The sequence below is a fragment of the Ipomoea nil genome, unplaced genomic scaffold (genome assembly GCF_001879475.1).
Source record: "Ipomoea nil cultivar Tokyo-kokei standard unplaced genomic scaffold, Asagao_1.1 scaffold3047, whole genome shotgun sequence".
NCBI lineage: Eukaryota > Viridiplantae > Streptophyta > Magnoliopsida > Solanales > Convolvulaceae > Ipomoea > Ipomoea nil.
Genome location: NW_017619475.1, coordinates 1,034,854 through 1,047,307, shown reverse-complemented (window position 1 = coordinate 1,047,307; position 12,454 = coordinate 1,034,854).

The following is a 12,454-nucleotide window of genomic DNA, read 5'->3' as shown; positions in this document are numbered from 1 at the left end:
TTCAATTAATTAAAAATTAAGATAAAATATATCTTTTAATTTAATATCAGCGTCAGAGCGGTATGAACATATTATAATATAATGCAGGCATATGTGACAATAAAAATGTGTTGCTTGATGAAAATAGTTGTCATATTCCACCAAACTTTGGCATGGTCATAGGTGGGGCATTGTGCTTGGTAATGAATTCGTATTTGGTTGCATTTAGGGCGGTGGGAGATTGTGAGCCTCTGGAATGTCCATTCACATGGGAAAAAGTCACTGTTTGCGGGCTCCCTTCTTAGCTTTCCAACCAAGCTTTCTTCATTCTTTTAATTTCTTTCTCTTTCTTTTTATATATTATTTTTACTTTTAGCTAATAAAAACATTTATATACTATGATAATTATATTTAAAGTTAAAATTTTTGACATTTTAATGCTTTTTGTATAAAATTTTATGTTTTCTGAAAATTATATTTATTTATGTACAGTAATTATATTTAAATTTTAAAATTTAATAATTATATTCAATTATAATATCCAACTAAAAAAAAAAAAAAAAAAAAAAAAACCACTTTGCTATGTTAGTTATTAGCTCACATACAAATTATTTATAAAAGCTACATCTCAACATCATGTTTAAACACAATGAATCAAAAGATTCACATCATATACAAGGTTCAAAATAAATTCCCATATATAAATTAACTTCAAGTCATATAATAACAACCAAATAATTATCAACTCCAAATGATCAACGTTCTAACATAAAAACTTGTGTGGCATTATTATACGCTAAACACGTAATAGTTTTTAGTGAAAATATAATATTTTTCTATGAGATCTTTAAAAAGTATTACATGTTTTACGTGAGATCAATACCAATTGAAACTTTAAAGGGTTTGATAATATAATTTGATATAATTGTCACATGATACAAAGAGTGTGAATTAAATTGCCAAATTTTAATTGTTTAAACATTATAATCACAATGCATAAAGGTATGAATTTTTCTCCATCTATGAGTTTTTATAATTATATGTCTTAATTCTAAATATGATATATAGTTTCTTTTTAGGAATTAATATAATTTTATTTTGATAAATTTTCTAAAATTTAATTCTTCAAAATTTGAGTTAATTAAGAATTTTAAAATGAGTGATATTTAATTATATTAAATATAAATTTACAGGTATAAAAGTTAACTACTGTAGTTCCAAGCGATACTGAGATAGATTTATATAGTTTAGACTTATTACCCGATTTGGTCCCTCGACTATTAGGATTTCACCATTTTGGTTATCGACTTTCAAACTTGTTCAATTTCATCTCCAAATATGTAATTTTTTATCTAAGATAGTCCATTTGTTCAAACAAAAATAGTCATGTTCAGGACCATTTTGTTTAAAAATTGCATAGTTGGGGATGAAATTGAGCAAGTTTAAAAGTCGATAATCAAAGTGGTGAAATCTTAATAGTCGAGGGACCAAATCGAATATTAACTCTATAGTTTATTTATTATTATGATTAAACAAGTATGTTATTTCTTATAATATTAAATATGATATAAAAATTGAGACGGAATGAAGAAATAATTGATTAATTTGGAATGCTGAATTAAAGAATATTAATCTGCATTTTTAATATTTCTTTTGTGTGGTATGGAGAAATCATTATGACAAGCAGACATGAGGCTGCTGCTCTGATTAAGATGGGTTATAGCTTTCCCATGGTGTGTGGCATAATTATTAGGTCTAAATCATACGGATTGATCAACAAAGAAATAATTAAATATTGCAGAATATTCCCAATAATTTGTCTATATTTATTTTCACATCTATGAATTATTGAATTTATTCTATTCATTTTATTGTTATTTTAGTAGATAAAGAAAGTGAATATAAAAATGTGATAATTTGTGTTTGAATTGATACGATCAATTTACTAGTATATTAACTTCTTAATTATAATTAGAGGTATCAATATCAAATAAACGAATTAGTCTAAAATCCATTAAGGGTCCGTTTGGAAAGCAGGAAAATGACTTCTGAAAAATGAGTCATTTTTCAGAAAATATTTTCCTTTCCAGTGTTTGGTTGCATTATGGAAAACTGTTTTTCTGTGTTTGGTTCATTTTCTGGAAAATGAGTAGAATTGTATAATTAAACATTTTAATTATTTTATTTAGAATATTACAACATGTATAATAATATATAATAATATAATATTAATTTTAAATATAATAAACAATAGCTAAGTTTTTCAAAAAAAAAAAAAAAACTAATAATATATCAAAAATATTATGGTGGTGGTGGTGGTGTAGTGGTACTGGTTTTATTCGTTATATAATAATAATAATAATAATAATAATAATAATAATAATAATAATAATAATAATAATAATAATAATAATAATAATAATAATAATAATAATTGGTGGTGGTATGACGGTGGTGGTGTGGTGGCAGTGGTATGGTGGTGGTGGCGACGGTGGTGGTTGCGGTGGTATGGTCGTGGTGGTGGCGGCGGCGGCGGTGTGATGGTGGTGGTGGTGGTTGCGGTGGTATGGTGGTGGCAGCGGCGACGGTGGTTGCGGTAGTATGCTGGTGGTGGCGGCGACAGCGGTAGTGGTGTTGGTGTGATGGTGGTGGTAGCGGCGACTGTGGTTGCAGTGGTCGTGTGGTTGCGGTGGTGGTGGTGGCGGCGACGGTGGTTGCGGTGGTATGGTGGCGGTGGTTGCGGTGGTATGGTGGTGATGGCGACGACGGTGGTATGGTGGTAGTGGTGGCGGCGACGGTGGTTGCGGTGGTATGGTGGTGGTGGCGGCGGCGGCGGTGTGAAGGTGGTGGTGTGGTGGCGGTGGTGTGGTGGTGGTGGCGGTGGTATGGTGGTGATGGCGGTGGCGGTGGCGGTGGTATGGTGGTAGTGGTGGCGGCGATGGTGGTTGTGGTGGTATGGTGGTGGTGGCGGTGGTAGCGGCGACGGTGGTTGTAGTGGTATGGTGGTGGTGGCGGCGACGGTGGTTGCGGTGGTATGGTGGTGGTGGTGGTGGTAGTAGTGGTTGCGGTGTTGGTGGTGGCTGTGGTGGTAGTGTGATGGTGGCGGGGGTATAGTGGTGGTGATGGTGGTATGGTGTTGATGATGTTGGTGGTGGTGTGATGTTGGTGTAAAAGTTGGAAAATGACTTCCCCCCAAAAAAAGGGGAAGTCATTTTCCTCCAAAACAAGCCTATTTTCCAAAGTCAACGGAAAATGATTTCCGTTGACTTGATTTTCCAGGCACATCCAAACACTGGAAACTTGGAAAATGATTTCCAGAACTCATTTTCCAGGTTTCCAAACACACCCTAAGCTAGACTCGGGTAGTATGGGATGGGCAGGGCTAGACCAATTGCTATAGGGTCTAGTTTATAGTATTCATATTTAGTCATCAATTGTTTGTATGTAAATGCACCATTTTTTGTTTGAATTTAGCTAAAAATCTACGTACTAAAGAGACTAATTTTGGTTGGTTTAGGTGATAAGTGCATTAATGTTTATGTTTTTGCCCTATATCTAGACCTATTTTAAATGATAAATGCTTTTATTTTATACAAAATGTGCTTCAATTCTTTTGTTTATATTTTTAGGGCATTAATTGTTAAATTTAATTGAATTGAGTGTTTTCAGAGCATTTTGAATAAATTTTGAATCAATGGGGGCTAAAGTGGAACTAAGACGATAGATACACCCTGTTTGGTAAAAAATTGGTTTATAGATCAATTTTGACTTATTTGATCACTATTAATTATTTGATTTAGTTAAAATACCAATATAAATGTTTGGTTAATTAGCTTTTTGCAACTCCAAAAGGTTAAAATTCAAAAAGCTACTCCAAACAACTTTTTCCATTAGCTTTTTGAGAAAAGAAATTATGCCAAATAACTATCAGCTAACAGCTGATTTACCAAACATTTTTCTACAATCAGCTAATGTTATCAACTATTTATAGCCTCTAATTAACACAATCAGCTAACAACAAACAGCTATCAGCTAACAGTCATTTTACCAAACAGAGTCATAACATTCTTTAGAGACCAGAGCTTAAAAGCAGCTTTTTTTTAGGTTTTAATCATATGAGCAAATCAAGGCAAACATGGAGTAAAACAGTATGGACTTGCATTTCCCTCTCAACATAATCACTATTTGGTATTTTGATTATATGTTAATTAGTGTATGAGTGTCCAAATTAAGTGATTCTTGTAGTATTGAAAAGCCAACTTGAAGTACTACAACTTTCATGTTCATCAAGTCAAATTCTAAAGTTATTATGGTGAAAATTTATGAGAAAGTGTGTCACCGTATGTCTGCCCGTGCATTTACTGGTTAGTGGATAATGAATTGTGTTAGTAGTTTTGACTAAATAAATTGTATTAAAGATTTATAGGGAATTATTTGGTATATAAAAAAAATTACTATTAACAGTTTATATGTAAAAAGATCTATAAAGACATTCATGCAATAATAACAATAGTAATAATATAACAAAATTTAAAAAACAAAAAAATAAAAAAAGGAGGGGCATTGAGCTCGTCTATAAATGGAGCTCAACGCCCCACTTTTTGTTGATCCATCCCATCCGATGTTCCCACATTGAATGGGCACGGAACATGAGCCTTAAGGCTACAAATAATGGTAGTTAATTTTTTTTTTTTTTTAAATCTTCTAAAATGCATTTGGAGAAAAGCTAATCTTAAATACTACTTTTAACAGAGCTTGAGATTTGAAGGGTTTAGAGCTTAGATGTTACTCCAAAAGTTTTAGCGTTTTGACTCGGTTAAAACACTGAATTTGTTCTTTTGGACATTCATATAGAGGTAAATGGTTGTATAAGTTGGATGGTAACAAATGGTGAGCATTTGGAATTTGATTCTTAAAATTTTGAAACTCCTCTCTAACTCCATTTGATATTCATCACCTCTTACCACTAATTTCATTAGTGTGATGTGACTACATTTCACGTAATTTGTTTTTAGAGTTAATTTCATTTTTGGTTCTAGATTTATAGGTGATAGTTTACTTTTAATCATTTTTTATTAAAACATTCACATTTAATCTTAGTATTATTGTGGCATGACCATTTTTTGTCCTCCCTCAATAAAATTGTTGAAATGTCGTTAAATACAAAGACGTTTCAATTATTTTTATACAAAGTGAGTTGACCTTCCTATATTTTTATGTTTATTTATTTGAAAAAATTCGTAAATGAAGACCGAAATGCGTTTATATTTAACGACATTTCAATGATTTTGTTAACAGAGGACCAAAAATGGTCATGCTACAATAATACTATGACCAAATGTGGATGTTTTAATAAAAAATGACTAAAAGCGGACTACCACTTATAAATCTATGGGAAAATGAAATTAACGCTTTCTTTTTAATATACCATTTTTCTCATGTATCAAAAAAGAAAAAAAAATATATATATATTAAGGGTGTGTTTGGTTCATGGCTTTACACATCAGGAAGGTGAATCTGTAAGGAATTCATGTGAAGTTTGGTGACAATTCCACAGTATCTGTAATGGGGAAAGGAATTGTTACTCTTCAAAACAAAGGCATCACCCACATTATCTCTAATGTTCTTTTTGTTCATGACTTAAAGACTAATTTGCTTAGTGTTGGCCAACTACAAGAAAAGGGATATGAAATTTCAATCAAGGAAGGGGTATGCCGCATACAAGATGCAAAGTTGGGATTGATTGCTCAGGTTAAAATGACTCCTAACCGCATGTTCCCACTTTATCTCAATAATACAACTTATTCTTGCTTCTCAACAAAAGTAAATGATGCAGCATGGTTATGGCATTTTCGCTATGGTCATTTACATTTTAGCGGTTTGAGAGTTTTGCAGCAGAAAAATATGGTGGAAGGTCTTCCTCAAATTACCGTGCCTTCAGGTGTTTGTGAAGAATGTGTCCTAAGCAAACAACATCGTAATCAATTTCCACAAAAAGGGTCATGGAGGGCAAGTAAGCTGTTAGAGTTGGTTCATTCTGATATTTGCGGACCAATAAATCCATCGTCTAATGGAGGTAAGAGATATCTAATTGCCTTCACTAATGACTTTAGTCGGAAAACATGGGTGCAATTTTAAAAAGAGAAATCAGAGGCTTTTACTGCATTTAAAAATTTTAAAGTGCTTGTTGAAAATGAAGTGGCAAACAAATCAAAGTCCTACGTACAGATTGTGGTGGAGAGTACAATTCTGGTGAGTTTGATACTTTCTGTAAAGCTCATGGAATTAAAAGGCAGCTTACAACAGCTTACACACCTCAATAGAATGGTGTCAGTGAACGGAAAAATCGCACTATTTTAAATATGGTGCGAAGTCTTTTGAGGAGGAGTAATGTTCCAAAATTGTTTTGGCCTGAAGCAGTCAATTAGAGCATTTTTCTTGGTATTAGTCAAGAATCAAAAGCTTATAGACTTTACAATCCTATTACTAATAAAATAGTGATTAGCCGTGACGTGGTAATTGATGAAGATTGTTTCTGGCCTTGGAATAGCAATGTTGTTCAACAAGTCCCAGTGCCACTTGTTGAAGAAACTGAAGATGACGTGCCTACAGTGGATCCCCACAATCAACAAAATGAACCATCTTCTGACTTACCATAAGAAAGTATTATAGAGCCACGCCCACAACGTGATAGAAGAAGGCCGGCGTGGATGTCAGATTATGAGGTAACTGGCATTGATTCTGAAGATGCATTCACTCATTTTGCTTTATTTTCATATTGTGATCCCACAACATTTGAAACTGCTGTGAAAGATATGAAGTGGCAGAAAGCCATGGATGAAGAAATGCAGTCAATTGAAAAAAATAATACGTGGGAGTTGACTGAGCTTCCACAAGGGCAGAAAGCAATTGGCGTTAAATGGGTTTATAAGACAAAGTTGAAGGAAAATGGATATGTTGACAAGTATAAGGCCCGTCTCGTTGCTAAAGGATACAAACACGAATTCGGGGTTGATTATGAAGAAGTGTTTGCTCCCGTAGCAAGACTTGATACTGTCAGACTGCTAATATCTATAGCAGCACAGAACTTGTGGCCTATTTTCCAGTTAGATGTGAAGTCAGCCTTCTTGCATGGTAATTTAGTTGAACAGGTATTTGTTCACCAACCCCCTGGTTATATTAAGGCTGGAAATGAGCATAAAGTTTATAGATTAAAAAAAAGGCTTTATACGGTTTGAAACAAGCTCCACGAGCTGGTACAATCGTATAGAATCTTATTTTTTAAAAGAAGGCTTTAAGAAGTGTCCATATGAGCACACACTTTTTGTTAAGGTTGGTGAAGGGGGGAAGATGCTCATTGTGTGTCTATATGTGGATGATTTAGTTTATACTGGAAATGATAGTGTGATGTTTGAAATGTTTAAGAAGTCCATGATGCTTGAGTTTGATATGCCTGACCTTGGAATGATGCATTATTTCTTGGGTATTGAAGTGAAGCAAACTGCTAATGGAATTTTTATTTGTCAAAAGAAATATGTGAAAGAAATTTTAGAAAGGTTCGGAATGAAGGGATGCAATTCTGTAAGTACACCTATGGAGACAGGTTTGAAATTAGTTCATGAAGGTAAGGAGGTAGGCAATACACTTTATAAGCAAATCGTAGGCAGTTTAATGTATTTGACTGCAACAAGGCCAGACATAATGCATACGGTAAGTCTCATTAGTCGGTTCATGGATTGCCCAAGAGAAGCACATCTGCAAGCAACCAAAAGGATTTTTCGTTACTTGCAAGGAACTATTGAATATGGTTTATTCTACAAAAAGGGTGAAAAACCAGTGTTATATGGCTTTACTGATAGTGATTATGCAGGTGATCTTGTAGATAGAAAGAGTACATCAGGCTATGTATTCATGATGGGATCAACAGCAGTTTCGTGGTGTTCAAAGAAGCAACTGATTGTCACTTTGTCAACAACCGAAGCTGAATATGTATCTGCGTCTACATGTGCTTGCCAAGCTGTATGGTTAAGAAATATTCTTGAGGAGCTACACTTCAAGCAAATAGGATCTACTTCAATATTTTGTGATAACAGCTCTGCAATTAAGCTGTCAAAAAATCCTATTTTGCATGGAAGAACTAAGCATATAGATGTCAGGTTCCACTTCTTGAGAGACCTCACAAATGGTGGAGTTATTAATCTTATTTATTGCAGAAGTGAAGATCAGGTTGCTGACTTATTTACAAAGTCACTCAAGCTCTCTGCATTTCAAAAGCTACGAAAGCTACTTGGGATCTGCACTTTGGATGAGTCTCTGAGTATCATACCTAAACTGAAAGCTTGACATTTTCAGTTTAAGGGAGGGAATGTTAAATATTATTGAAATAAATAATAATTTATGTCCTAGTATTTTGGCATTATTTGACTACTTCCTGTTAGTGCTCAGTTAGTTTCTCAGTACGTGGTGTTAGTGCGCAGTTCATTAGTATGTGGTTAGTTTTGTAATGCCTATATAAAAGGCTATCTCATGCACAATAAAGATATGAGTTTTACGTACTTCTGTTTCTCCTTATTTTATAACAGAATCAAAATCATAATTAGTGTTTAATTTGGTTGAAAACTTTTTAAAACACATCTATGAGATTTGATTACCCTTTCAATTAAAAACTCATTTCCTATTTAAAAATGGTTATCATTCCATCTTATTGGTAATCTAATTTTTAAGTTTGGATTAGTGTTTTTAGATTTTTGTTTTGATTTGTTTTTGTTCATATTTGGCAGTCGTTATATTATAGACCGCGGTGCATGTGCACCGCAGTAAAAAACGGCGCCGTTTCTTTAAGTAAAGAAACGGCCCGTCGTTAGAGTTAACGGAGTCCGCTTGTTTGGTGTATTAAATACCAACTGACACTATAGTATATTTAAACCGACACTGCAGTTATATCAAAATGATACTGTAGTTATAATGAAATGAAACTGCAGTGTATATGAAATGAAACTGAATAACATTTCACATATTTGAGTGTATATTGTACAATGAAGTTGTAATTATATCAAAATGATCATGTAGTTGTGTTTTAATGAAACTATAGTTATATAAAATAAAATTAAATAACATTTTCACATATTTGAGTCTATAAATATTGAATGAAACTATAGTTATATCGAAATGAAACTGTAGTTGTGTTAAACTGAACTGAAACTGCAGTGTATACAAAATGACACTGAATAACAGAGTTAATTTTTGCAAAAGGGTGCGAAACGACGGAAACAAACACTGTTTATTTTCATTTAAAAAAAAAAAAAAAAAAAAAAGACGCGCGGTGCATAATCGATTATGCACCGCGGTGCATAATATAATTTGCCCATATTTGATGATAGGGTTATTAGGGAGTGGGCCTTTATTTATTTTGTTTTTATTTATTTTGTTTTATTTGGTTTGGGGCCAAGCCCAAAGTATAAATGGTGCAAGGTGGTGGATGATACGGTGTAAGGCAGGAGGGGTGCAGGCAAAGAGGTAAGGGATGCAAGGGGAGCCGGCAGGCGCGATCGCCGCCCGGGGCCGAGGCGCCCTGGGCGGGCGGGTCGTGCGCCCCCAGCGGCGTGGCCAGTCGCCCAAGGTGGCAGCTGGTCGTGCCGCCACTCGGCGCGACCAGGGGCGCAGGTACGACTGCCGCGCCATACCCCTTGGGCACGACTACCTATCACGCCCGTGCGTGTCTGTCTCGCCGTGCTCTTCGTGCGGTTGGCGGGAGCCCTTGGGTACATGGTGCTTGGTAGATGGATGAGGAGGTTAGGCAGTTGCACGACAGGACAACATGGGACGCGTTTCTGGTTGGAGTTGACACCGTGTGGATGTCGTACACATGGAGGGTGCAGGGAGATCCACTAGTAGTATAAAAGGAGGGGGTGGGGGTGGGGGGGGGGGGGTTCTAGTCCATGTATGGCATACCTTAAAACACTATTAGCTTGCTAGCTTGGTGGTCTTGGTCTTCTCCTCCTTACTAGTGTGTTTGGGTTCAAATTCTAGCTAGTGGTAACACATTTTGGTTGTTTTATTCTATTTATTCATTAGTCCTTCGATTATTTATTTATTTATTAGTTGGGCCGCCGTTTTGGGTTGATATTTTGGGCTTTTGTATTTTTTCTTATTGGGCCTCACGGCGGCAATAAAAGTATTATTTTCCTACCCCGTCCTATATCTCTGTACCCGATCACGATAAAACCATTAATATTGGTGCTTTAGATGTTATTATATTATGATCAATTGCCTTAATTTTTTATTTTTGTATTTTTAAAATCTTTATTCTCATTATAGAGTCATACATAACCAAAATAAATATTAGTAATCATTTAAATTCCATCCTACCACCAAACATTCAAAACACTTTCACCAAAATCTATTACCATTACCAAGTGTTTGATTCTCATTCTGATTCCGGTTCCATTGTACAAACCAAACAGACCCTAAATGAATAGAATGGAATAAGAATAACTCAACATCTCTGTCATATATAATCCTTTTATACAAATATACAATACATTTTGTTCAGTGATCAATCAATTAATTGTAATACTAAATTACGAAAGGGAGCGAAAGTACTTATGGTCAAATGACATAACTGTGATTTTTCTAAATGGGAGGTAACCTTTTTGAATTTTAGGGGAAGTATTGACTCGTTTCAATAGGTTGAGAAAGTATGTATTGACAGATACTCCGTACTACATTGTAACAGAGTCAGTACTACTAAAAAGAAAAATTACAAAGGGGAGTCAATCATTATTTCATGGATTATGGTCAACACATTTGTGTGAACCATAAAGTACATTTTTAATATAATAAAAATACATTATTTGTATACATAAAGTACACTATTTGAAAGTACATAATTTTTTATATATTATTAAATAATGTACATTCAGTACACAAATAATATACTTTTAGTATATTAAAAATGATATTGCATTCATGTTCCATACAATAATTTGCCAAGCGGAGTCTAATGGGCCTGTATTTTTGGGCTCGGACTTGGACTCTATATTATTCAGGGCCCAGCTACAGAAGAAATTGCAAGCAGGTCCACCATGTTCTGGAGGATTCCAAATTGTTTCCCACATAATACTAATTCTCTCGGGTCCAGCTATAAATAAGGCCAATTTTGCATAATAAAAACAAATAAAAATTCATCTGTCCCATTTCACTATTCCATGAATACACCGAATCTCTAAACATGTGATACAACGTAGAAGATAAATTCTAGTGGGAGAAATTCTCTACATTATTGTCCAAACGTATTAAAAGCATTTTTTAAATAGTAATTTCAAAAAATATAATATAATACAATTATGTTGAAAGGAAATTCAGAATAGGCAAGGGAGAAAGATGGGTCATCTCTTATTTATTCAAGTGTTCCGTCCGTCCAACATATAATATATGACAATACATATATATATATATATATATATATATATATATATATATATATATATATATATATATATATATAATACAAAAGTCATAATGATGGTATTAATAATGACCGTTACATCCGTTATATAAATAAGGGATAAGGGTCAAATAGGCCCTCAAAGTATAACCAAAAGAGCAATTAGACCCTCAATCTACAAAAAGTTTCAATTAAGTCCTTTAACTTGTTAAACTAGTGCAATTCACCTATTTTACCTGTAATTTTCAGGTTAATGCTGACATAAGCAGCCACGTGGGAGCCATGTGGAATTTTTTTTTTAAAATCTACCTGTAAAGCTATAGTGTTTATTATTATTTAATATATTAGTGTTTATTATTATTTAATATATTATTATTATTAAAACTAAAACTAAATAACTAAAATAAAACCCTAAGCTAATACAGTAATCCCTAATCCTAATTTCACACATTCTGTACGTCGACTTGGCCATCTTTCTCCCTAATCCCAATTCTTCCTTTCTCCCTAATACAAACAGTGAGTCGCAAAATGGAAGACGTACTGTGTGTGAAATTAGGATTAGGGATTACTGAATTAGTTTAGTGTTCGTTTTATTTTACTTATTTAGCTTTAGTTTTAATAATAATAATAATAATAATAATAATAATAATAATAATAATAAACATTATAGCTTTACAAGTAGGTTTTTAAAAAAAATCTAAAAAAAAAAAAATTCCACATGGCTGCTTATGTCAGCATTAACCTGAAGGTTACAGGTAAAATGGGTGAATTGCACTAATTTATCAAGTTGAAGGGTTCAATTGGAGCTTTTTATAGATTGAAGGTCTAATTGCTCTTTTGATTATACTTTGAGGGCCTATTTGACCCTTATCCCTATAAATAATGTCCACTTATGATATATTTATAACACTCCTCCTTGGACATTATTTGACCATGATCTTGTCTCGTCAAAAACTTGCTAGGAAAACTCTGTGGGGAAAACATAGACAAGAAAAGAGTACAATAGAAAATATATTCATGCCTCATTAA